Here is a 27,720-nt window from a genome sequence, read left to right as displayed (position 1 = left end):
CAGGGAAGTCCCAGGCTCCGTGTTTTAATTTTGCCTCTGCCACTTACTAGCTAGAAGCCCTTGGGCAAATTCCTTAACAGCCTAAGTCTGTTTTTCTGTTTTTCAGCTGTAAATGGAGTGAAATAATATCTTATCTCACAGGGTCATTATAAGTAGCATAATTATACACAAAAATCAATTAATGTTAGCTATTAATATTATACGGAGAAAAAAGTTAGGAAAAGACTTTTAGCCCCATTAACAAACTAGAGTTGGGTTAAGAGTGGGAGACAGACCATAATTAACAGTATTGTTTCACTGACTCTGGTTTTGAGTTTATAAAAATTATCAGGGAATTAACTCTTTGGCTTAGAATTTATAGTCATTCTGTATGTAGCTTTTGTTTGTATTTAGTTAAATGCTTGTAGGTAAGAGAGTTTTGTTTTGTTCTTTTTCTTTTTAGATGCCTCCTGATCTTAAGATTCTCAGGGTAAAGGGATCCTTTGAGAGGGTGGATTTTTCTCCCCCATTCACGACTGTTACAGCTTACTTCAGTAATGATTATCACCAGGGAGCTTGCTTTAAATAACCAAGCAAACAGTAGGCCCAGCACAGGCACGGATGGGCTTGGCAGCCCTTACGATGGAATATCTGGGCATAGCTGTGTTTTCTGGTGGGACAGCTTAGGAGCAAGTGCTAGTCTGATGACTTCCATCATTTCTGTGAAATAGAGTTTCCCTAAGAGTAAGTGGGAAGAAGTCAGAGGAAAAGCAAGGAGACTTGACATACAGTCAAGGTCAGGAAGAGGAAGAGTGAACTTGGGCCGATGCCTGTGGCCTCTCGGCAGTGTGCAGGGCTCTGCTGAGGTAGGAGGCTGTGGGTTAGGCACCAGTAGCCTACAGCTGGCTGGTGTCAGGAGCAAGTAAGACATCTAGCTGGACTGAGCCAGGGCTAAGGCTGGCTGCAGTGAGCTGCAGCAGGACAGTGTAGTGGAGGAACTATTCCTCCAAGCAGGGAGTGATCAACATAAGCAGGAAAGGGGGTCCCAGCTGGACATGGAGGAGAAAAGGGCCAGAGGTATGGATGAAACCAAGCACTGGGTGTATTGGAGCCCTGGAGTGGAGAGGGACATTTGAGTGGAAGATTTCAGAGTAGGAGCAATTAATTACCAGACAGAACAGGCGCCTGGGTTTTGCCACAGACGTACATAGCCCAGTGAAGTGAACTCAGTGAAGGAGGCCAAGTAACTGAGGCTTGAGAGTTGTTTGGGTCATCTCTGTGGTAATCCAAGCCATCAAAAGGATGGCAGGACGTTTGGGGCACAGAGAAGGAAGGCATGCCATGTCTTGGGTGAATGGCATACCAGCAAGGAGAAGAGGGTTGATGGCCACCCTGGAGGAGCCTCAGAAGACTGAGGCATTTTGCCCAAGAGCAGTGGCAGAGCAGTGACCTGAAAGCTTTGTTGGTTACGGGTCTCTGGAAGCAGTCAGCCTTGGCTCAGGGTCATTGTGCTTCTGAAGGCATCCCGATTCCAAGTGAGCAGCATGGGTGACATGTAGTATTGTATTTCTATATCTGGTCGTGGAAATCATCTGAGGGTCTGCGTTAAAAATTCAGCTTCCAGGGCTCCACTCCAGGCCCACTGAATTGGAATTTCTAGGAGAGGGGACTGAGAATGTATATTTGAACACTCCACTCTCCACACACATACCTGGTAATTTTTTTCTTTTAAATTTAATTGGATAGTTGCTTGACAGTGTTGTGTTGGTTTCTGCCATACATTGGCATGAGTCAGCCATAAGTATACATATGTCCCCTTCTTGACCCTGCCTCCCCCTCCCCACCCCATCCCGCCCCTCCGGGTCGTCGCGGAGCACCGGCTTGAGCTCCCTGTGCCATGCAGCAACTTCCCGCTAGCCATGCACGTGACTTATGCTAACGTATGTAGCTTAGTGCTGCTCTCTCAATTAGTCCCGCCTCTCCTCTTGTAATTCTTCATACTTAGGCAGGATTTGGAAAGGTGGCTGTAGTGGATAAGAACACGGGAGGCCAGCTGCTTGGGTCTGAAGTGAGGCAGATGAGGGCGAGCCTTAGCCCATGACTCTTAATAGCTTGCCTTTCCAGGTTTAGCTGATGGCAGAGGCTCTGAATTAAGAGACCCTCCATTAGAGTGTGTCACCCTGGCTAAAGCAAGAAGAGACAGCTGGTGATGACAGAGACAAAACTCCCTCTACAAAGTCATCCAAAGGATAGCAGTTTGGGGACACTCCGAGAGGAAACAGTCTTGTTTGCCTCCGTGGTCTCTGAATACATTAATCAATCATAATTGCTATCCTGTTCAGCAGGATTAGGTCAAATTATGGTTTGATTAGTTCAGAAAGGTTGAGAAGGAGGTAACACAGTTTAATTTAGAAAGCTTCCATTCTAATCTTGCATGTTTTAGTACTTGAGTTGCCAGTAATATTAACTTATGTGACACAGTTCTACCTCTGAGGACACTGGATTAAAAACCCTTTACTCAGTGAAAAGCCAAAGACAAGAGCAGTTCTTATCCCCACGGGGCCGCGCACACGGCTGGATGGTACCGTGGTACCAGAAGGCCTGCCACCGCGATCCCAGCTTTCATGAAGAAAATTCTGTTTGTTTCCTTGAGAAGCACAGGGACTCCTACAGGAGAACAGCTGCTAGAGAGGGAACTTGGGGTTCCCCACCCAAGATAATATTTCTTACCTCACAGGGTCACCGTGAGTAGCATAATTGCACTCAAAAAGCCAATGTTAGCTATTAATGTTACATGGAGAAAAAAAGGAGAAGACTTTTAGCCCCGTCAACAAATTAGGGTTTGGTTAAGAGTGAAAGACTGTAACTGACGGTGCTTGTTTCACTGACTCCTGTTTTGTTTATAAAAATGATCAGGAAATTAACTCTTTGGCTTGGGATTTATAATCATTCTGTTGATTCTGACCATCCTGGGCTGACTGCTTAGAATCCCCTACTGCTGGTGAGGAGGGTGTGAGTTTGAGCTGCGTGTTTAGAATATTAAACTATACTTAGCGCCTGGTTCGTCATGGCCAAACACTAAAAGCTTCGGGAAAACAATGCTGTTGGCCCTGCCAGACAGAAGTAGTTGCTTTGGACCTTGAGCTTGAAACTTAACTTGCCGGATTGCGTGCTCTGTTTCTTATTTCCTCGTAGCGCTGTCGGTACTGAGGGGCCTGGCTTTCAAACTTGATGAACTGGGCACCAAACGTGGCACAGAGTCTCAGCTATATTCCCGTCACTTTGCACGTCCTTCCACGTGCTGCTCCGTTTCCCTGCTGAACTGCCGGCAGCCATCTGCATGCACATTTTGAGACCCAGAAAATGTGGCAATGGAGGCTTAACAGTGCCAGCTGTGCCAGAATTTTCTGTTTGCGAGTTGAAATTTTTAAAAAGTAATTCCCTTTTAGGGAAAAAAAAAAGAAAAGAAAAAACAAACGGGAATTTAGAATATTTTTCCCTTGTAGAAAAGCATTGTCTTCCTAAGCTGGGAAATACTGAGCAGAGGCCAAAGAGGGTTAGTGATACTAAATGTGGTCTCTAATATCACACTTTTCCTGTCCTCCAGAGCTCAGGACCCCCGAAGGCTCTGCTGCGTTATGGTGCCCTTGACAGTATCTGAATCACTTAAAGAGTATTTCAGTTTGTGAAGTGTTTGTATGCCTGTTGAACTAGGCACTTTGGGGTTAAAAAAAAGTCTCTGGTGTCCAGGGACTTTTTTTTTTAAGTTAGGCAAGGTGCATTTAAGTCACTAACCTAAAGTAGATCGTGCACTGTGCTGCAAAGAAGGTATAATAAAAATGTGGGTTACCAGACAACAGAGAGGTTATTTCTGGTGGTGGGTGGAGGTGGCAAGAGGGGGTTGCAGGATACTTTCAGGGAATATTTGTCATCAGACTAGATCTTGAAGGTTGGGGAGAATTTTGAACGCTTCTTGATATTCTGTGTTTACTCAGGCATCGTTTATTTTAGCAAGACTATAGAAATATTTTGGTGCTTAATGAATTAGCTTTCAGTTATCTATATGACTCATCCAACATGCCTCAAGCCTTAATTACTTTGCATAACTTGTCTCCCTAAGTAACATATGAAGTATTAAGGAAAGTGTGATGGCGAAAGGCTTTATGGAAGCCCTTGAAGATAATCTTGGGATCATAGTGGATATCTCATGTCCCTGAAGAAACGGAAACATTGTGCCGTGGTGGTGAGCAGGAAATCAGAAGGCAGTGGAGGGCACATGTTTGGGTGTGTCATTTAGGAACTGGGGGAAGATGGCAACGTCTTGGGGACGTTGGTGAAGACCCGATAGGGAAGGCATATCTGCTGGGTTAGGAGGCCTCTTTTTGTTTTAATGACTTTTTAAAGAGTCATTCATTTTTTCATTTTTGTCCTCACTGGGTTTCTTTGCTGTGTGCGGGTTTGCTCTGGTTGCGGAGAGCGGGGACTACTCTCCGTTGCGGTGCTCAGGCTTCTCACTGCGGTGGCTTCTCTCACTGCGGAGCACAGGCTCTAGAACCTGCGGGCTCCGGAAGTTGTGGCGCATGGGCTTAGTTGCCCTGCAGCATGTTAGATCTTCCCGCGTCAGGGACTGAATGTGTGTCCCTTGCATTGACAGGTGGACCCTTAATGTCTGGACCACCAGGGAAGCCCTCGAGGCCTCTTGAATACCCTGATAAACTGAAGGTGGCCAGCTCCTTCTTGTTCTCCCTTGATCTAGTGGGACTGAGCACCGGGTTTTATAGAAAGGCTGTGAAGCCATGCCCAGAATTTCTCTTCCTGCCCCAAGCCTCTGCGTTCCTTGTTGCTTGTTCTGCCTCAGACCTGCATCTTCGTGCTACAGATTCAGTCATGTTGCTGTGCGTCCCTCTGAATGAATTGTTGCTCCTTGAGCAAGCCCATTTGTTGCCATGGTAAGTTAGTGACAGCTGGATCATTGTACCAGCCGTGCAAATGGTTCTGCTATGCCAGAGACCTTGCCATTTTTCCTTTCCCATGTGAAGGCTCTATTTTCAATCTTCCACTTGCTCCATCAGACCAACACTTAATTTTCTAGGAAGCTGAAAAACATACTTCTTGCTACTTTATGTGCTGAAATGGGGCCCTGGCTCAGAATTCTGATCCCCTTGGGAATAAACACATTGGGTTTTGAAAAGATACTATTTTCTTTATCCTTTATTCCTCGTGATGCCAATAGCATTTTAAAAGCCAAGGGATTTGGCAGTGCACTATGCCCCATCCTACCATCAAGGTGACTAAAGCAACTCTGAGAGAATAAATTCAGTTGTTCACCAACGGTGTACTTTTTGTCTGCTGTGTGTCAGGTACTGTGCTAGACCCCATCGGGGAGCAAAAGTCAGACGTTGTCTCTCTGTGGCCTCATGCCACTGAGAGTCTGGAGGCCCCATGGCCAGGAAGCCAGGATAGGTTTGTGGAGTAACGATAGGTGGGGGCAGAAAGGCCTGGTTAGTCTCACTTTTGCCTTTTACCAGTTATGTGATCCTAGGCATTTGCCCCTCTTTCCTGTCAGATAGAATAAAACACATTTTTAAAAGGTTTATAAAAGTCTTATAAAACTTAAATGACAGTACATAAATAAGAATTTGAAAAGGTCAAGTTACATATAAGCAAATACAGGTAGAGGAAATCAGCCTCTGTCTTGTTCAGTAGGAATAGCTGATGGAGACTTTGCACAACTCCTTGGCTTCAGAAAATGACCAAATACAATATTTGGACTAAATATTATTAATATTTCACTAATTCTAATGTTGATTAATAACAAACAAGACAACCAGCTATTTGTTGGTGCCTGAAGTTAACATGGACGAATACCAGACCACCTAACCTGCCTCTTGAGAAATCTGTATGCAGGTCAGGAAGCAACAGTTAGAATTGGACATGGAACAACAGACTGGTTCCAAATAGGAAAAGGAGTACGTCAAGGCTGTATATTGTCACCTTGCTTATTTAACTTATATGCACAGTACATCATGAGAAACGCTGGACTGGAAGAAACACAAGCTGGAATCAAGATTGCCAGGAGAAATATCAATAACCTCAGATATGCAGATGACACCACCCTTATGGCAGAAAGTGAAGAAGAACTAAACAGCCTCTTGATGAAAGTGAAAGAGGAGAGTGAAAAAGTTGGCTTAAAGCTCAACATTCAGAAAACGAAGATCATGGCATCCGGTCCCATCACTCATGGGAAATAGATGGGAAAACACTGGAAGCAGTGTCAGACTTTATTTTGGGGAGGGGGGCTCCAAAATCACTGCAGATGGTGATTGCAGCCATGAAATTAAAGACGCTTACTCCTTGGAAGAAAAGTTATGACCAACCTAGATAGTATATTCAAAAGCAGAGACATTGCTTTGCCGACTAAGGTCCGTCTAGTCAAGGCTATGGTTTTTCCTGTAGTCATGTATGGATGTGAGAGTTGGACTGTGAAGAAGGCTGAGCACCGAAGAATTGATGCTTTTGAACTGTGGTGTTGGAGAAGACTCTTGAGAGTCCCTTGGACTGCAAGGAGATCCAACCAGTCCATTCTGAAGGAGATCAACCCTGGGATTTCTTTGGAAGGAATGATGCTAAAGCTGAAGCTCCAGTACTTTGGCCACGTCATGCAAAGAGTTGACTCATTGGAAAAGACTCTGATGCTGGGAGGGATTGGGGGCAGGAGGAGAAGGGGACGACAGAGGATGAGATGGCTGGATGGCATCACGGACTCGATGGACGTGAGTCTGAGTGAACTCTCGGAGTTGGTGATGGACAGGGAGGCCTGGCGTGCTGCGATTCATGGGGTTGCGAAGAGTCGGACACGACTGAGCAACTGAACTGACTTAGTCACCCCTCCATGTGTGATCACTTAGTAGTGTCTGACTCTTTATGACCCCATGGACTGTAGCCTGCCAGGCTCCTCTGTCCATGGGATTATCCCAGTGAGAATACTGGAGTGAGTTGCCATTTCCCTGACTCCAGAGAGCCTGTTTGAGTCCAGGACTGCACATCCATTCAGGCTGCATTTCCAGCCTGCTGGTCTTCCCTCCAGATTTCAGACTTGTCAGTCCCTTACCATTATATGAGCTGGCTCCTTCAAGTGGATCTCTTAATTTGTATGTGTACACACACACACACACACACGTATTGTGTACATGCACCACACACACACACACACGTATTGTGTTGGTTCTGTTTCTGTGGAGAACCCAGATTGCTACAGTACTCAACAGGTATTGTCATTATCAATGCAGAAAGAGTAGGAACAAGTGTGGCAAGCAAGGTGCTAAGTGTGGTTGTAGCCATGTTGAGTTTGAGGGGCCCGTGGAATCCATAGGGAGATGTGCATGTGTGCGTGCTCAGTCATGTCCAACTCTGCAGCCCTGTGGACTCTGGCCTGCCAGCCTTCTCAGTCCATGGAATTCTCCAGGCAAGAATACTGGAGTGGGTTGCCATTTCCTCCTCCAGGGGATCATCCCGATCTAGGGATCAAACCTGAGTCTCTTGAGTCTCCTGCATTGGCAGGCAGGTTCTTTACCAACTGTGCCACCTGGGAAGTCTCCAGGGAGATACCAGAAGGGAAGTGTAGCCAGGATGTGAAGAGCTCACACGAGAGGTCTGGACTGCAGAGATGTAAGATCGGAAGATACTTGCATACCAATTTGAAGTATGTAACTGTCAGTTGAAGCTGTTTGTGGGGTGATTTCAGAGCGAGAGCCAAGTAAGGTAAGAGGAGGATCAAAATGGAGCCATAGGAAACAAGGACATTCAGGGGAGGGGCAGAGGAAAAGAAGCCAGAACCAAGGAGGAGCAGACAGAGACGAGGAAGGTGCAGAGAGCGTGGGTTGTGGAAATCAAGGCAGAGAAATGTCAAGAGTGCAGCACTGTCAGGCGCCCTAAAAAGGCCAAAGGAAATGTTGCTGTCCGTCCACTGAGCCCAGCTCTTAGGAGGCATCATTAGAGGTGACCGTTTCAGTGTCATAATTCATTAGAGCCGGTGGAATAGAGCAGGGGTCCCCAACCTCCTGGATCTCATGCCTGGTGATCTGGGGTGGAGCTGATGTAGTAATAACAGAAATAAAGTGCACAGTAAATGTAATGTCCTTGAAGCATCCCGAAACTCTCCCCCTGCCCCAGTTGGTGGGAAGACTGTCTTACACAAAACGGGTCCCTGGTGCCAAAAAGGTGGGGGACTGATGGGATAGAGGACCGGGTGATGAAGTGGAGATCTGCATCCACCTCTTAAAGGAGATCAGTGATGAAGTATGAGGAGAAGAGGGGCTGTGGGCTTCCTGAGGAAGGGGTGATTTTAGGATGCGAGGGATTCTAGCATCTTCAGAGGCTGAAGAGACAGAGCTCGAACAAAGGGCAAAGGCAGGGATTCAGGGGAGAGAAAGGACAAGTGATTGATGAAGGTGTCCTCCGTGGATGGACGCACATGCACAGGGGGTGGTCAGCAATATTACCAGAGGAGGGCTGCCTCTGGCATTTTGTTTGGGAAGGGGACGGCTGTGTGGGGGTACAGGCGTGTCTATAGGAGCTTCGGGCCGGAAGTTCTGCCCTCATAAAAGCATCTAGTTTCTTTGTGAAGGGGACCCCTGGCAACAAGTGACAGCCAGGGGACAGCGTGTGCAGAAAGGTCTTTGTGAAAGTGGAGGCTGATTATTGTTCCCCCTTGTCTATTGTATGAAAGTTAAACTCCACAGCCTGATGTTTATAAAGTCCTCCACAGTCTGCCTTTAGCCAATCTTGCCAGACTCCCTCCCTATCTTCCTTTGTTTTATTCCAACACCCTTGTGTACTCCAGCTGAGAGTATCTCTGTTGTAGCCCTGGAGTGTGGCTCTGAGAGGCTGGATGCTGCAGGGGAGATGCCAGTGGACTGTGAGTCGGGAGTCCTGTGGTCCAATCCAGGCTCCTCCATTTACTAGCAATGGGACCTCGGACCCACCTTAACTTCTCTAAGTCTGTTTCTTTGTTTGCAAACTGTTAATTATAACAGCACTGATGATACGTGATGATGGTGATGGTTGTGTCAGATGAGAAAACATGTTTCAAAGTAATCTGAAGAGAATTGTTGTTGTTCAGTCACTAAGTTGTGTCCGACTCTTTGCGACCCCATGAATCACAGCACGCCAGCTTCCTTGTCCTTCACCATCTCCTGGAGTTTCCTCAAACTCATGTCCATTGAGTCAGTGATGCCATCCAACCATCTCATCCTCTGTTGCCCTCTTCTCCTCCTGCCCTCAGTCTTTCCCAGCATCAGGGTCTTTTCCAGTGAGTCAGCTCTTCACATCAGGTGGTCAAGGTATTGGAGCTTCAGCATTAGTTTTTCCAATGAATATTCAGTGTTGATTTCCTTTAGGATTGACTGGTTTGATCTTTTTGTTGTTCCGGGGACTCTCAAGAGTCTTCTTCTCTAGCACCACAGCTCGAAAGCATCAATTCTTTGGTGTTCAGTCTTCTTTATGGTCCAGCTCTCATATCCATACATGACTACTGGAAAAACCATAGCTTGACTATAGGGACCTTTGTCAGCAAAGTGATGTCTCTGGTTTTTCATACACTAAGTTTGTCTTAGCTTTTCTTCTGAGGAGCAAGCATCTTTTACTTTCATGGGTTGCAGTGATTTTGGAGCCCAAGGAGGATAAGGAGTATGTAAATGAAGCTGGTTTCATCAGACCACGAGTGATCCTAGATTCAGGCTTCTGTATAAATTTTCTTCTTTACCACTAGAATCCTCCCCCTTGCTCTCCAGCTATCTAAATTCAGCCTGTATTATCTAAAGAAATGCTAGTTCCTATAATAGATAAACCCTGCTGAAATCTCAGTGGCTTAAAACATTTTTGAAGTGACTTAGCATCATCATCAGCAGCAGCATGTTCATTTTAAATCCAGTCAACCGTGGCGATGGGGGGACCCAGACTGATGCTCTGCCATCTTCAAACCATGGTTTCCATGGTTCCTGGGGGGCGTTGACATCAGGCAGCAAGGTGGGGAAAGAGAAAGTTGATGATCGGGAGGCTTTGATGCTTCAAGCCTAGGATGGAGGCTGGTGCCTAAGGCCAGAGGAGAGATGGTTGAGAGGAGGTGTTTACTGGATGGGAGATAAACGTGGGGTGTGTGGGGTGGTGGGGCCTGAAGACAGGGAGGCAGGACCAATGGAGCCTGGGCCGGAACAGACGGGCCCCTCCTCCGGCCACGAGGGACACAGCCTGGGAATGGAGACGGGCCTGGGGGCCCAGGACTGGTTCCCAGTGTCGGGAGGCGCCAGGAAGGCAGGACAGAGGCCCCTGGGTCAGGGGAGACGGAGGTGAGAACCAGGGTGTGCACACACCTTCTGAGACGAGCTTCCCAGAGCTGGGGAGGCAGACCCTGTTCATCCTTTTCAAGATGAGAAACGGGTGAGGTGGTGCCTTGACCAGAGACGATCAATACGCAGGAGAGAAGTGAGCTAGGACTTGAGGGTTTTGAGGTCCAGGACCCTGACGGTGAGAGCCAGGAAATATCCCACCTGGAGAACTGGAGAATTTGGACTCTGAAGATGGCTAGAGGTGTGAAGGGGGGTAGGGGAGGAGAGGGCCTCTGCGGTGGCGGTTCCTTCACAGGTGATGCACCCTTTGCTGCTTGGGTTGGAGCAGGGAGGGCAAGAGAGGCGTGGTGCAGGCAGAGGGAGCTGCCTGAGTAAAGCTCCTGAGGCAGAGAAGTGCTTAGAGGATTTAGGGACTGAAAGGAGGCCGGCAGGAGGGCCAGGGCATGGGCAGATGCTGGGGAGGGAAGCAGGGCCTAGGCCACACAGCGCGGACAGGCGGTGGCAGGGAGGCGAGGGTTCCTTCTCAGGGCTTTGAGTGAGGAATCACAGTGGTCTGATTTATAGTTTAAAAAGACCCCTCAGGCTGTTGTGTGGAGAATGGGTGGAAGGGAGGTCACAGTGTATGCTGGCTGCGGTGGGTGAGGGAAGAGGAGGACTTTAGGACGGAAGTGAGTCTGGAGCTCAGGAGAGAGGTTCAGGCTGGCAAAGAAAATTTGATGCTGTATTTCCGGTTGGCTCCCTCCCTATTCTCAGCCAAACTTCCTCTGAGTAGCCTTATCCATAGTCTCCACTTCCTTACCTCCTCAGCTCAACCCTCTGTGCTCTGGCCTCTGTCCCTGCCACTTCCCTGAAATGTCTCGGGCAAAGGGCACTCAAGGCCCTTTATGATTAGCCAAGTCCAGGCCTTTGACCCTTGCCTGGCTTGACTTGCATCCAGTCACACTGTGAGCCATCCCTGCCTTTAATGGCTCCTTAGCCCCGTGTCTCTCTGCTCCCTCTGTGGTCCCCAAGTCCTTAGGCCAGTCCAGAAATGATAGCATTACCCAGGCTTCTGACCTTGGTCTTCCTGGATTCCCTCTGTGTTTCTTAGAAAAGGAGGAGGGCTCCCCTCTTTTATCAAGACAGTGCATACTTGCCTTTCTGCTTCATTCCAGGTACCCCCTCCTCCAGGAAGCCTTCCCTGACCCCTCAGACTGGGTTCTGCTTCTCCTCCATTTCTCCTGGAGCTTAATGTGGGTATGGGGGCACTTAGCACCCTGCGTATTTACCAGTCTCCTCAGCCTAACAGTGCTGGAAGGGTAGGGTTATGACAAAAGACCCCGTGATCTAGGACAAAGATTGCTTTCTCCAGTTCAGGTGAAAGCCACACTCCATAATGAAGGTACCTCCACCTGACTGTGAGTCTTTAGTAGATGATTCATTTCTCACTGGGTCTGAAGGCTGTAAAGTCTGTATAGTGTCTTCTGTGAACAGAAGGAATTCCTTTAACTGTAAAAAATTAGTAATTGTCTCCATCTTTTGAAAGGAAAACATCTGAGAACTTAAGAATATGAATTGCTTCAGAAGAGCTTCTGGAGACCTGCATTGCCTGGTAACTTGGTTCTCCACTCCTTTGTCCCCACCCCTAAACCTGTTCCCTGGGCCTCAGATTTTGTGATTCCAGAATTCCAGGTTTGACATTACAACTGCCTCCATGATGAAGAGCACCAGCGTTCTCCTGGGCTCAACTATGTTTGCCCATGGAGGCAGCAAGTGGGCTGAATGAAGGACAAGCCTCTGCCTTTATATCCTTTTCTCCTGCTGTTGTTATTTAGTCGCTAAGTCACGTACAACTCTTTTGTGACCCCATGGACTGTAGTCTGCCAGGCTCTTCTGTCCACGGGATTTCCCAGGCAAAAATACTGGAGTGGACTGCCCTTTCCTTCTCCAGGGGATCTCTCAACCCAGGGATTGAACCCACGTCTCCTCTGTTGCAGTCAAACTGAGCCTGCAGACTCTGCCACTGAGCCCTTTATCCTGCTGACCTGGAGTGAAAAAGAAGAGGTCAGCAGAGACAGCAAAGCATACACAGCTTGCATCTAGAGTTTCAGCAAGGTTTTGGGCGATTCATGTCACCAGACTCTCATGCTTTGCTTTCGGATGTCTTTTTCTACCCTTTTGAATTCTTTCTTTTTGTCTTTTCTCTCAGTTCCAAATCCACTTTATCTTTTTTGGCAGGTGAAACAAAGACAAGAAAATGTTGAATCACTTTCTTCTCAGTGGTTTGATTTTTAGAATCTTTTTTGATTTTTTTTTTTTTACCCCCTATGTTTAGTTTCCTGAGCTTAACAGAGCAAAAAGCAGAGATGCCTTTGACTAAATGGAACTCTTAGCTTTGTTACTCGAAACAATGCTGAAGGTTTTACTTAGTCTTTTTGAATGTAGTGTTGGGCTGATTATTTTCTAAAAGAATAAAGAACTATGAGACCGTTATTTATTTTTAATTGTAGACACCTCTCGGATGAAGTAAGACTGCCTAAGTGTGTGTAGTAATGGACTGAGTCTTGGCCCCCAAATGACTCTCTTGAGACTTCGTTGTCATCAGGATGAGAAACGCTTGCACACATGGGCAAGCGTTTGTGCTCCGTTGATTCCCACTTATGTTTATTTCTAGTGTCCAAAGAAGACAGTAGGGTTACAGATACTCAGATAGGAAAGGATGCAGAGTTTTCCAGCGTGTCTACTAGTGAGATGCCAAGTCCCCTTCTTTTCTTTTTCCTTTTGTATGACTTTATTTATTTCTTTATGGCTGTGCTGGGTCTTCATTGCTCAGCAGACTTTCTCTGGTTGCGGCCAGCAGGGTCTACTCTTCGTTGAGGTGCATGGGCTTCTCATTGCCGTGGCTTCTCTGGCTGCACAGCACAGGCTCCAGGCGCACAGGCCAAACCCCCCTCTTATGTGCGGGACTGCTCTGTTAGCCTGAGAACATTCTTCCTCACAGGAGGCTACAATCTCTGACCCTCTGGATTTACTTAGTCTTTTTCCGCAACATATAGCATATTCAACCTTTTAAGTACTTGAAGACAGCAAGCTTTTCTCGGTAGACTATGAATTCCTAGTTTCTTCAGATATAACCTCCTTCCTTATTCTCCGTATTGTGATCTTGATAGAGGCATCCCAAGGTCTTGTTACCTTTTTCTGGTGGCTCCAACTCTTGTTGAGCTGAATCTTAGCTGAAACCCATCCTCGTGGAACCCACCTCTGAGTAAAGGTTCTAAAACGTCTACTTAACAGAATTTTTTTTTTTTAATCTCAGTAGTGTTATGTAATAGTAAAGCTTTTTGTTACACTTGATAATGTTGTAATATACTTTCCTTTAAAAGAAGACAAAGGCTTTTAAGTCCTAGGGTGCAGGTAAAATGCCAGCAAGGCCAGGGAATTTGATTTTTCGCCAGAGGAGGCTTTAGCTAGTTCACTTGGGTCTGATGATAAAGGCTGGCATTGACTGTGCCCTCACAGCCTGCCTGCCGCTGGGCCAGAGTTGTTACCCATATCATTTGGTTTAATACAATGACCCTGGTTAATAATGAAATCATGACTAGCAGATACTGTTGTTGGCCTTATTTTCATGATGAAGCAATGGAGTTTTAGAAGGGGTAGGGACTTGCCACATGTTTTACATACTGTGTTTAGTCGCTCAGTCTTGTCCAAAGTGTGACCCAGACCTTGAGCTCTTCTGCTCTCTGCTACCTTTCTGCTGGGCGAGGCTTTGTGTACAACGCCCTTCTTGTGTGCTGCATGCTTAGCTCTCTGATCTTCTTAATTAAAAGGTAAACTTTAAAAAGAAAGAATTGAATGGTTCTTTGCAACTCACCAGGGCATCTTGAAGAGTGCTCTGTACATGGTAGGTACTGACAGGTTAGTTCTGTGTCTCCAGGCCCAAGAAGAAGAGGCTAAACTCTATGAGGCCTTTAGTCTGGGGATGACTGAACCAGGCCATCCTGGTGGGCGAGGCCTGACTGACCCTTTGTGTGCCTCTGGGCAGCTGGCTAGCACAGACCAGAGGGATGAGCGTGGCTGTCGTGTTAAGGTTGGACCAGCAGCGGGGACTGAATGCGGGGATCTGATGTCGGATCAGTCCTGGTTCTTCCTTGCACACTCGCCCTCTGTGAGCCTCAGGGTCCTCCTTTCCTAGGAATTGGGAGGGAGAGAAATGTATGAGTGGGGAGTTGGTTACTTCACATTTTCCCCCTGCTCTTTTGGAGGTTAAAAGAGCCCTTTTGGTGTTGGAGTGTCAGTTCTTAAGCCTTGTTTCCCAACTCTTCCCTTGAAACACTGACACAGTGGGAACTCCGGGACTTTGGGAGGCTGCTGTTTCTCCTCTCCCAGTCCCTAAGGAATTGGTGAGTTGTACACCATTATAATAAACTTGGGGTAAAACCAGAGCTCTTTAACTGAGCCTGAACTGAGGAATTAAAATACTGGTCTGCCCAGGCCCTCACCCCCCAGTTCACAGGACCCAAGAGTTTAGGAACTGATGTTAATTCCCCTGTGGTCTGAGGACAGTGGCTCAGTTGAAGGCCTGCTTTAGGCCTGTTGGGGGAGCACAGGCTAGGCTTTGCCAGTCTGGTTTCGTAGAATCATCAGGTCCTGCCTGCGTGTGCCTCTTGGCCTCAGATGAACTCTGGAACTGCCCACTGCCCCTGTGATTCAAGGTATAAATGCTGTAGATGGAATGCTTTCAATAGGACTTTATCGGTCAGAGTCCCGACAGGAAAAGCTGATTATTCTCCATTTAGAATCATTGTGGATCCTAACTAGGTTCACTTAAAGTGTTGTGGATAGGACATAGAGGAAATCTCCAGGGACAGGGCAGGAACTCAGATGGTGAAATTAACACCCCAGCTGCAATGGGAGAAGTGGATGGAGTGGTCTTCAGAAGCCAGAAGGGCTTGTCGTTCAGAAGAGGCCGCCTTGAGAAGAGCGGTGGCCTCTGGTTGAGGAGTACAGCTGGCAGAAGCAGGATATTCAAATCGCTAACCTCACCCTTTCCTCGCGCCACCCTCCACCCCCAGCTCTGTTTCCATCTCTGACCTCTCTCTGGGACTCTGCCTTGGACACACATAGGGGCCTGTGGATGGGATCCATAGAGATCGGTCTGTAGGGGTAGGAGCAAGGTAGGGATGGGTAGAAAGTGCACCTGGAGAGCAACAGGAAGATATTTGACAGAAGGACCATGTGACTTCAGACAGAATGTGTGTGTTAAGTGGAAGGTGGGAAAAAAGGATAAGGTAAGCATTTCTTGAGCATCACCATTTACTGGGGATTTTCTCCTGACCCAGTCACCTTGCGGGGTAAGTAGGAGTATTTCCGTGTTATAGAAGTGGAAAACTTGAACCCAGGTCTCTTGGCCTAAGTCAGCGCAGTCTGATGATGCCTGTGGTGACAGATGGTAGCCAGGTAGCCCTCTGGTAGCCAGAAAGCCCTGACTTTCTCTGAGCCCATTCCAGAAAGCTGCCCTTCATGGCGTCATTGGGAGAACCGGGGGAAACTGTAAAAGAGCTGCTGTGTGTTTTTTTTTCCCTTCACGTCTATGAACTTGAAGAGAAGGGGAAAGAGGAGGGAAAAAACTCGACTTGGCATGAACGATGCTAACTGAGATCAAATAAGGTGAAAAGCAAAATAGAATCCAGAAATTTAGTTTTGCTTTTACCCAAAGTTTATGGGCAGCTGCTGTACAAAGTCCTTCTTACTTCCCACAAATGTTAAGCACTTTTCATAACGTGAATCTCATTATATTTTACTTTTGGTGATTTATGAAAAATAGGTTTATAAAAGACAAAGAACCAATTGAACATTAAGGTTCAACTATGTGTCACCTTTGTGTGATTTCATTTCTTGCTAACGTACAAATTATTACACTTATAAGTTAAAGTTATTTTGGTTCCTGGTACATTCATTGTAAAATTTTTTATTGAACAGTCAACAATAAAGTAGAAATTTTAAATTAAAAAAAGAGGAATCCTAACAGCCAAAAAAACAAACCTTAAACTTTTTCCCTCTAATTTTTATTACATGCATGCATAAATTTTACATGGCTAAAATTGTGCATGTTTATACTGTTGTCATTATGCATATGTTTACAGGTTGCTAAATGACCTTCACGATTATTTAAATAGTTTATTAATTTACCTTAAACATTCTCCTGCCTATTGGATATCGTTTACCCTGCTTCATGCCAAAAAAGATTGGCAGTTTTGTCGAGCATGTAAGTGGTTTACTTACTGTTTTCTTTATAAACATTGTTCATCTGACTCCTCCTGCATTTAGCTTCCCCACCCTCTCCCTCTTTTGTTCTTTCTGGCAGAGGGAAAGGAATTGTTATTTTTTTCAGAATAATTTCTCAGAATGGGATGAGCAACTCTGAAGGTATATCGTGGAACATTGAATATAGTAGTTTTAAGGGTCTTTGAGAGAAGCAAGTATACAATTAAAATGAGTCATTAAGCAGAGCTGTTGCTTAAAATGTTGATATGGAGGATTTTTATTAAATCCTTGGCTTAAAAAACTACTGCTAAAAGAGAAATTATACACCATTTACATTTACATACAAAATTTAGCTGAAACCCTAAATTGTGATTAAGTTTTAAAAAATTTGTTCTTGGCTAAATTGAATATAGTGTAGTTCTGAACAGATTTTTTATTTGATTAATGATATTGGCCCTGATTATCCTGCAACTCTGGAATATAGTACTGGCGTGGGAGTCCCCTAGGCTGCTCCCTGGGAGGCATGCGTCCCCTCCCTAACCCATTCCGCTCAGCCTAGGGGGCTGGCCATTCCATCTGTGCACTCTTTACAAAGCTGGAGCCCCTCAGCTAGAGGGGCTTCCTTGTCTGGGGCCCTTGTCCTCCACTAGCCTTACATCGACCGCAGCTCCGCTTTCTGGGACAACAGACAAGTTTCTTCCACTAGTAAGGAAAATGAGACAATTAGCGATTCTGGTTTTCCCTCTGTCCTTAGTTCCTGGCATAGTGCCTGGCACATAGCAGATGCTCAGAAACACATTTGCAGAATGAAATGTCTTGAGACAGCCCTTCAGATGTGTGAATACAACCACGATGTCCCCACTTAGTCGCTTCTTCTTCGGGTTTAATGTCCTCCAGGTCAGCCATTCCTCAGGAAAGACTCTGGGTCCCTTTCTCTCCACCCGGGTTCTCACTGTGGTCTGTGGCCACAGTTTGTCACTCTGCTAGAACACATGGCCAGGTCTGCAGCCTGTTCTCCAGAAGGGGTCCCGGGTGCAGACATAGTCAAGTGTGCATGACTTTTTTTTTTTCTCGTTAGCAAATTGCTGGTTGCTTACATCTTTGCACGTGATCTGCTCTCAGGCCTGGCCTCTTCCAAGAGGTGCTTGTGCAATTGAGTGTTTCCTTCTAGGAGTGTCCCTTAGGACTTGCAGAAGGCTCTTCAGTATCTTCACGTGAGTCATCAGTAAAAGTGAGAGACAGGGGAGGCCCACGAAGAGCTCTGTGGAAACCTCCCTCCGCATGGACAGTAATCCCCTAATCCTAGGCTTTTTTGAACTATGGCGTGCACACAGATGACCTGGGGCTTGGGTTAAAATGCAGGTTCTGATTCAGTAGTTCTGAGTGCAGCCTGAGATTCCATCTTCCTAACAAGTTGCCAGGTGATGCTGATGCTTGCGAGTTGCGTCAGGTCATACTTTGACTAGTGAGGCCCGGTTTTGGGGAAGAGTTGTTGATGAGGAAAAATTCTTCCATGTTTGGATAGCTGTGCTGTGCCCATCAGATCCCCTGGAAGATATTCTCTGCTTCAGATCCTTGATCCCTTATTCAGAGGTCCCTCTCCTACCTCACTAAGTAAATGGAAAAACCACAGTGGCGCTCTTTCACCCTCTTGCCAGTGGTATGTACCTCTCTGTGTATGCCTGGTTGGACTTTTTAGTCCAGCCCGACAGGCTGTTTGTTATCCAACATATTTGGTGTCTCTTCAAGTTTCTCATCTTCAGGACATTTAATAATGTGCTCATGGAAACTGAGCACTTAAAAAAAGTTTTTATTAATATGGTATAGCTTCATATACCAGAAAGTTACCCAAAGAGAAACTAACTGGATACTTAGTTTTTAAAACATTGGTTATAAGATAAAGTGTTCCTGATAAAATTCTTTTATAAGCAATATTATGGAGCGTTCAATTTTTTTTTTTTTTTTTTTTTTTACTCTACTGGAATTTGGAGAAAATGGATGCATTGTTGCAATCACATTCCTAAGCTGGAGGAGCCTTGTGTAGCTGGCAGCGTTTCAGCAACAGATTAGCAAGTGAGTCTGGAGAACACCGGGCGGGGAGGTCGTGAGCACCTGAGCCCCCTTTTCTCCAAGCTTTTACTCTCGTAGCTCATGGAACCAGTACATTTCTTTCACTCTTTGTTCCAAGCAGGTAACACTGTGGCCAAGACTTTTTTGGTCATTTCAGAGGATGATTATTATGTCAGAATTTAGAGAGAGAAAAAAAAAAAAACTATTTGCACTTATTTTGTAGAGCTTACTGTGACCTGATCAATAAGCTGTGTCTTAGCAGTAGGGATTCTCTATCTCCTTGTGAGATGAACTGTTTCCTCAAAGCCAGAGGATTCGGCTAATGTTCTTGTTTGGCTTTGAAACATTCTGCATCCCTAAAAGGGTGGGCGCTTCTAGCTCAGAGTTTGTGCTTAAAACATGACTAGCTTTTTTCTTTTCTGAGCAGGCCTCTAGGATGCAGTGTTCTTGATGTGGGAGAAGGAAATGGCAACCTACTCCAGTGTTCTTGCCTGGAGAATCCCAGGGACGGGGGAGCCTCGTGGGCTTCTGTCTATGGGGTTGCACAGAGTCTGACATGACTGAAGTGACTTAGCAGCAGCAGCAGCAGCAGCTTTTTTCTTTACCGAGCTGGCCTCTAGGATTCAGTGCTCTTGATGTGGGAGCTTATCAGAGTCACTTTCAGAATGCAGCCTACCCAGTGCCTTCGTTGTGGGCAGTGTAGAAACTGAGTGGTGCAGTTATTGCCGCACACACGCATGCATACACGTGGAGCCCTGCAGCCTCTTAAATGTTACCTGTGTGGGCACCATTTCCTTTTTTTTTTTTCCCCTAGTGGAACAGAAGGAGTTTTTTTTTACTTGAAAAATAATTGATTTACAGTGTTTCAGGTATACAGCAAAGTGACTCACTTACATAAATGTATCTGCATGTGTGTGTGTATATGTATAGCACAGAGAACTATATTCAAGATCTAGTAGTAACCTATAATGAGAATCTGAATATATATATATTACACACATATATATATTTCCCTGTGCTTTACAGTAAGTCCTTGTTGTTTTATCTATTTTATATATAGTAGTGTGAATCTGTTAATCCCAGATTTACAATTTATCCCTCCTCCACGTTTGCTTTCTTTGAAAATAGTAGGTATGCCCACCACCCTGGAAGGTGTGCGTCCACTGAAAAATCGAAACCCCTCTCTCCCTGGGTTCTTAAAGCCCCTAAGCTTTCATCACTTGAGCCAATGAGGGACAGACGTAGAGCGACGTGTTGCTCCCGTAGTTCACCCATTAATCTCCTCCTTGTCCGTGCTGGTTTTCCGAGATGAGTCAGTTGTTGCCCTGTCCTTTCAGCAGCTCACGTGCACGCACAGGTACAGCAGTAACTATGCTTTCCCTTTAACACTTTTTTTTAAAATTACAGTAATTTTCTAATATGTATTACAAGCCTCCACTAACCCACATGCAGCCTCCCCAATGTCAGCACCTTTCTAATCTTATTTCATTTCTTTCCCATCCCTTATTCATCCTCTTCTTTACCTACAACCATACATGGTCTTTCCCCGGGCCCCCCGTCTTCTGGTCTTTGAAAGCAAATTCCAGATGCTGTCGTTTCATCCGTAACACTTCAAGTATGGAACGTGACAGAGAAGACTTTTTAATTCAAGTCTAATATACATAAAGAAAAATGAACGTAAGTGTAGAGGCTGGTGAATTCTCATAAACTGAATGGGCCTGTGTCACGAGCACCCAGGTCAAGCGGCAGAACATTACCATTACGGAGCTGTGGACTTTGGTCTTTTCTGGATAAATTCAGTGTTAATATCCAACTTGTCCTTCACTAAATATTCTGAAACTATCTTAGTGCATAATTGAAGCTTTTATGGTATGTCTACAATTTAAGTAAATGTAAATTTTCTTTCCAATACATAAAATACAATTAGACTAATTCTGGCTTAAAGAAAAAAAGTATTATTAGTCTCAATGAGTTGATTACTTCACCACTCTTGATGAATGTGTTTAGATAATTTTGACTCCTAAATACTAAAAACAGTGTCTTCCAAACATATCCTAAGAGTTAAATCCTTTAAGTAGACATTAAATTAGGAAATCCTAATCACAGGAGAAAGACAACAGGAACAAAAAATAAGGCTTCGAAATTGAAAACGATCAGACTACTTTATTTTCAGTGAAAAATAAGCAGTAATGCCCATATTCAGTCCAAGTTGAAAAGTAGTGACTTAAATGTTTTAAAACAATGATTGAAAAATAGTACTGTAAAAAACCTATAACTATAGTGCCATTAATGTACCTAAAATTAGTAGTAAGTTCTTTAATATCATTTTTAGTATATTAAAATTTTCCTTAATGCTCAAAAATGGTTTTTTTAGATTCATGCTTTGGTTGATGGCCCATATAAAAATTACTATAGATTTGGAAGATAGATCTCTTAATCTATCTTTTATCATTTTCGTATAACCACTGCTCATAGAGTGCTTATGCTCTGTGCTTACTAAGTTAATTACAAAGCCACATGTCATTTCTGTTACAATTATTGAATCTTTGATTAGAGGAGAAGACATTTTAAAAATCAATCCAGCCAACTTTTCCAAACGTATACTCCCTTGCTTTAGTGCAACAGCCAACCTACAGACACTGCCGTAGCCCTCCTTCTGCAAAGTCTTTTGTGTTATTCTGGATTCGCCTCTTCCCTGGCAGCATATCTCATCTCACTTCCATACATTCTCAAGTTTTACGTGAATTCTACTCTCCTTTCTTCCCGTTCTCATGGAGACAGCTTACCTTGAGGTTATGTGATTCTCCTTCCACTACTGAAAGGAGCCCTGCATGGCAGGGAGAAAAATGTCTGGGTTGAAATCTCTGTTCTCCCATATACTGTGTGACCCAAGGCTGTGTGTTTAACCTCCCCGATTATTTATAACATGTTAAATTCCTTTTCAGTGGCCTGCATCAAACAATACCACAAATTGTTTAAAATATCCAAAAGTTCCCCAAATTTGTGAGCAGGGAGGAGGGGAATTATTGGGTCACTGCTTGTCTTCCCAAATTACAACTTAGGGAGCCAGGGTGGGAGGCTCCGAGATGCGAAGTTGGGAGAGGAGAACCAGGAAGGGAGATGGTGAGCAGTATTTACTGAGTGCCTATAATTGCTTTTCCATGTGCTCACTTGGACCTCGTGACTGCCCTGGTGATTTTATGACCAGTGTAACACTGTGTCTGCCAAGGTAGCCAAGTGGTTAAAAGCAATAGTCTGGGTTGAAATTCTTGCCGTGCCCCTCTGTGACCTAAGGCAGGTCCCTGGGCCTCTCTGTGTCTGATTCCTTGTCAATAATAGGGAGGTAATGAGCATCTGTTTCATAGGGTGTTGGTGAGGGTTAGATGAAATTAGTGTGTAGTGTGCCAAGCACAGTCCCTGTATGTAATCAGCGTTTAGCAAAGCAAAGTGCTATTTATCCTTTACTTCTTTTTAGATTTAACTCTCTTTTTAAAGGAAGGCTGTGGAGTTTTTAATAGCTTAATGATTTTAAAATTGTGACCACAGATTTAGCAGATTTTTCAGCAATCACAATATAACTTTGTCAAGTACTTTCCTTTTGTATAAGTGCTTTCCTTTCAAACTTGTTGTCTTGAAACCCTCTTACTTACTCCAGTGTTGACTGTGCCTCAAAATGTATTTGGACTTCTTATTAATAATTTTTAGTGTATAGGTGTCTTTTTGCTAAAACTATAACTAAGATCAAAGTGAATTCTTACATGATTAAATCTATTCAACAAACTTTTATTGACCACCTACTATGTGTCACCTACTGCTAGACACTAGGATAATAGCAGTGAACAAGTAAGACAGGATCGTTTCCCTAGAGCATTTGTCATCTAAGGGGCAAAAAGCTGTCACCACCTTGGATTTTGGTTAAAAAAAAAAAAAAAAAAGAGCACTAAATGACATTGTTAAAACCACTGAAAGGAAAAATGCAAGTTTTGGAATATTTTATAGATACGTCCAATACTTTTTGGTACAAGGTCACATCTATGACATGTTACCCAAAGGATGACAGATGCCTTTTTTATGAATAAAATGAGATGTCCTGAGGAAAATGCTGATCTGTAGCCATGCAATGATGTAACCAGCCCTTTAAATTCAGATTTGAAATAAAACAAGGAGCTCCTTTATTTCTTCTCCGTTTGTGACATTGGAGTCACTCGTTCATGAACTTGAAATCGGAAGCGCGGTTTCGTTAACACAATTGAAGCTAAATTATCATTCAGCAGTGGCCTGGTGGTGATTGAAAATAACTCTTGGTTATGCACTTGAGTATTGGCCCAGCTCTGGTCCGGATTGGAGCTGGAGAGTCCCAGGCCCTTGTCTCCTCAGAGGGTACCTCTTGGCCCCACCACCCTAAGAACGGAGAAAGGAGACCAGATAATGCAGAAGAGTGGAGGAAAAGATGCTTTTTCCTCCTCTTCAGTTTCCGGTGACCGTGAGGGGATGGCTGGGACACTCACTAGCTCCAGAAGCTGCAGAAGGGGTCTTGTGAAAACTGACGAAAGTCAGTGAAAAATGAGAATTCCTACCAAAGTCAGCTCTCCCAGATCTCTGTCTATAGTGCTTGGTCAGGAGAGGAGGGCAGTTGCGTTTTACCCCTCCTTCTTCCCTGAAAGTGTTCACAACCAGCTACAAGCAAGAATGCTCCAGGATACCATCACTTGAACAACTTCGAGACCAGGCCGGTGGACTGAAAGTGCCTCTTATTAACTGCTCCATTACTCACCTCACATAGAAACCTAACAAGGGGGCATTTACTCTACTGCCTCCTGAAATGAGACACAACTCTTTGAATGGGCAGACTGATTTCCAGGGCTGAGGCTGATTCAGGTTAATGGAGAAGGAGCCTAATCTCTGAAGAATGGTATGTAAATTTATAAAGAACTTGCCAAGAAAGGCTTCCCTGGTGGCTCAGTAGTCAAGAATCTGCCTGCCAGTGTAGGAGACACAGGTTCAATCCCCGGTCCAGGAAGATCCCACATGCTGTGGAGCAACTAAGCCTGTGCACCACAGCTATTGGGCCCACGCTTTAGAGCCAGTGAGCTGCGTGCCCTAGAGCCTGCGCCCTGCAACGAGAAGCTACTGCAGTGAGAAGCATGCGTGCTGCAACTAGAGAGGAGCCCCTGCTTGTTGCAGCTAGAGAGAGTTTGTGCATAGCAATGAAGACCCAGTACAGTCAAAAATAAATACATTAATTAAATTATATATTTTTACAAAAGAACCAGCCAAGCTTGTTGTGGTGACACACGTGACTGATGGATTTTTTGGATTTAGATACCTGCAGTGGTTTCAATATATGTTTAGTATTACAGTTGTTCCTGGGTCCTTTGCCCTCCCCCCCCAAAAAAAAACAAAACAGAGCCTCTGTAGGTTCCATTAATTAGCATGTCTAAACAGTGTGTTGATATCTTAAAACTTTCCAAATATTTGTGTTTATTCAGTTTTAACATCTTAATGTTAAATAATTGCAAATAAATACATTTTGTTGTTGTTCAGTTGCTAAATCATGTCCAATTCTTTGCAACCTCATGGGCTGCAGCCTGCCAGGCTTCCCTGTCCTTCACTATCTTTGAGAGTTTGCTCAGACTCATGTTCATTGAGTTGATGTTACCATCCAACCATCTCATCCTCTGTTGCCCTGTTCCCCTCCTACCCTCAATCTTTCCCAGCATCAGGGTCTCTTGCAATGAGTTGACTCTTTGCATCAGGTGACCAAAGTATTGGAGCTTCAGCATCAGTCTTTCCAATGAACATTTAGGGTTGATTTCCTTTAGGATTGACTAGCTTGATCTCCTTGCTGTCCAGGGGACTCTCAAGAGTCTTCTCCAGCACTACACAGTTCAAAAGCATCAATTATTTGGTGTTCAGCCTTCTTTGTGGTCCAACTCTCACATCTGTATATGACTCTTGGAAAAACCATAGCTTTGACTAGATGGACCTTTGTCAGCTAAGTAATGTCTCTGGTTTTTCATATGCTAAGTTTGTCATAGCTTTTCTTCCAAGGAGCAAGCGTCTTTTAATTTCATGGCTGCAGTCACCATCCGCAGTAATTTTGGAGCCCAAGAAAATAAAATCTGTCACTGTTTCCATCCCCCCCCCCCACCTATTTGCCATGAAGTGATGAATGCCATGATCTTAGTTTTTCTTAATGTTGAGTTTTAAGCCAGCTTTTTCTCTCTCCTCTTTCACCTTCATCAAGAGGCTCTTTAGTTCCTCTTTGCTTTAAATGACATATATAGATAAACATAATTATAGAGCCCCGAGATTCAAAAGAGCTTTAAAAATAATTTAGTATTGTCATCCTTATAGAGCAAAAATACATTCAACCTATGCCCAGCACCTCTGGTGATAAAAAATGTTTAACTATAGAGTAGGGGCTATGGGCATATATCAGAAAGGTCAGTATTTGTTAAAAGACAGAAATGGTAGTTATCTGTGGGAAACTTTTAGGCCCTATCTGTAAGTACGGTTATTTTTAATGTTATTTTTCCCAAATATTCTGGCCACTTAAGACTTCTCTCCCACAGCCCAGTTCTGCCTGTGGACTTCCAGTTTTTAGCCCTTCCACTAAACTCTGACATTGGGCTTGAGAAACATCCCAGGCTCTTTTTAGTTTTCTTAATTTGTAACTACCATGGTAGTACATCCTAAAGGAAATCAGTCCTGAATATTCATTGGAAGGACTGATGCTGAAGCTGAAACTCCAATACTTTGGCCACCTGATGCAAAGAACCAACTTGCTGGAAAAGACCCTGATGTTGGGAAAGATTGAAGGCAGGAGGAAAAGGGGACGACAGAGGATGAGATGGTTGGATTGCATCACCAGCTCAGTGGACATGAGTTTGAGTAAACTCTGGGAGCTGATGACAGACACGGAGGCCTGGTGTGGTGCAGTCCATGGGGTCTCAAAGAGACAGACACAACTGAATGACTGAACTGAACTGATGGTAGTATATGGTTTTAACCATGTATTCAATTAGTTAATATTTTCCGTGACTATTGTGCACCCATCACTATTCTAGGCAAAAGATATGATGGCACCAAGCCAAAAGCAGCTGCCTCCATGGAGACGGAGAGTTCCTGAATGAGTAGCCCTAAAGTTGCCATGGAATGTTAAATAAAGGAGATGGATCAGTTCTGAGAGAGATGATGATTCTGGCTTGGGACACAGTGAGCATGGCAGGCAGTGGACCATCTGATAGCAGATATCTGGTAGCAGCTAGCTCTGTAGTTGAGAGAAAGCTGGCCTTGGGGATTGTTGGCACAGAAGATGGGATTTGAAGCGATCAGAGGAGAGAAGATCAGCAGGGAAAGTGAGTGGTCTGAGAGAAGAGAGTCTGGGATGGCAGGCTGCTTGGGGCCTTGCAGAGTATTGGTACAAAGTAGATGTTTATGAACTCATTTATTTGGTCAACAGTTGTGTTCCTTTTGAAGTAATAATGTAATAAGCATTCGGTTTTTGGTAATTTCACATTATGAAGCATGAACAATTTTCTTATTACTTTGGGGAAACTCTTCTATTACAAAGGTTGGAGAAATGGAGGTTTTTGTGTAATAACCTTTCTTTCTTTTCTCTTTTTAGATTTGTGCAAATAATTCACAAACTTTTAGCAGCCAAAAATTACACAAGTATAGAGAATAATGTTTGTCCCTTTTATCTCTCTCCTCCCCTCTTCCCATCCGAGACTTTTCAGGGACTTTCCATGTTCTGTTCCTGAGAGAAGTTGTGTTCTGAACAGTGTCTAGGTTGGAGATTGGAGGACACAATTCCTTGCGTGTGTCTTTGACTCACGGTGACTCTGTGTGTGTGTTTTAGTTGCTCGGTTGTATCTGACTCTTTGTGACCCCATGAGAGCCTGCTAGGCTCCTCTGTCCATGGGATTCTCTAGGCAAGAAGACTGGAGTAGGTAGCCGTTCCCTTCTCCAGGGGACCCTCCCAACTCAGGGATCAAACCTGGGTCTCCCGCATTACAGGCAGATTCTTTACCATCTGAGCCACCATGGAAGACCCACAGTGACCATAGATGAGTTATATTAATGTTCATTTGCTACCTCCCCAGGAGATGTACTTGCCTTTGCCCTTAGTGGTGGGTGGCCTCATTCAACTGCATGGTTAGTAGATAGCTGGAGCTCCATATTGTAGACTTTTAGAAGCTCTGCTACAGCCAGACAGATGCAGGTTAGGGAGAAAATCTCATTTCCAAGGTATAGAACATTCTTGGTGTGTGAACACATGCATATATGCACAAGTGCACACACTCATATACACACATGTACGTACCCAGATGGAATACTTGAAGAGCTGTGACTTATCTTCGGTGATGGACTGAATCGTAAGTGTTATTACTTGTACCAGTCTCTAGCTGATCAAAATAGTCATCTTTAGGGAATGTTAGTGAGAAGTAGTCATAAGACACTGCACATTTGATTAGGTTCCTTATTTGCCCAGTTTCTCTGCAGGTAATGGACCTAGGTTTCTAGAGTTGGTATTTGACTGTCATTAGAGGTGACTTTGTTAGAGGCAGTTAAGAGTCTAAGTGTGTCTAATGGACCTGTGCAGCATCATCTCCACAGTGTTACACATGCATAAAAGCAGGTGCTTGAGGAAGGGAGGACGAGAAGAGAAATTCTGTGATTGCCCTTAGTGTTTGCAGCATTATCACAGGATCTAATATTTAGATGAAAAATTAGTCCAGAGCAAAACCACTGAAAGGGTGCTGAGTATTTTTTTGGCAACTTGCTGATCTCTGTTCTTCCCCATTTTGGTGAAATAGTACCTTTGTGGATGTGGTTGGTAAAGTTAGAAACCTGGGAGAAACCCCCCAAATATCTTCATTGTGCCTTCCTACTTAAATGATGATTTTAGGGGGCTATAGGATTCTAAGTTTAAAATGTTTTTTTTTTTTTTTTTCCTGCAAAACTTGGTAGAAAATGTTTCATTTGTGTTTTAGCATCTGGTGTTACAGATGTGAAGTCTGGTGCAAACCCACTTTTCCTTTTATTATAGTTACACCGTGCCATCCTCCCCCAC

At 44.6% G+C, this 27,720-nt stretch overlaps 1 protein-coding gene across 3 annotated transcripts in view; it reads left to right on the top strand.

Moving 5' to 3' along the window:
* ZHX3 (zinc fingers and homeoboxes 3) overlaps nucleotides 1-27,720 on the top strand; it is a 113,097-nt gene that overhangs the window by 6,518 nt on the left and 78,859 nt on the right. The window contains exon 1 of one of the 3 annotated variants that reach the window (XM_018057873.1): nucleotides 18,625-18,644. The exons of the other annotated variants lie outside the window; for them this stretch is intronic. The gene's annotated coding sequence lies outside the window, so the exon portion shown is untranslated. Of the gene's footprint in view, nucleotides 1-18,624; nucleotides 18,645-27,720 lie in introns of those variants that run through there. 3 annotated transcript variants of the gene reach the window in all.

This window comes from Capra hircus, chromosome 13, assembly GCF_001704415.2.
Source record: "Capra hircus breed San Clemente chromosome 13, ASM170441v1, whole genome shotgun sequence".
In the NCBI taxonomy this organism is placed as follows: Eukaryota; Metazoa; Chordata; class Mammalia; order Artiodactyla; family Bovidae; genus Capra; species Capra hircus.
The sequence above is the reverse complement of the archived record's forward strand: the minus strand, read 5'-3'. Positions and strand labels throughout refer to the sequence as shown.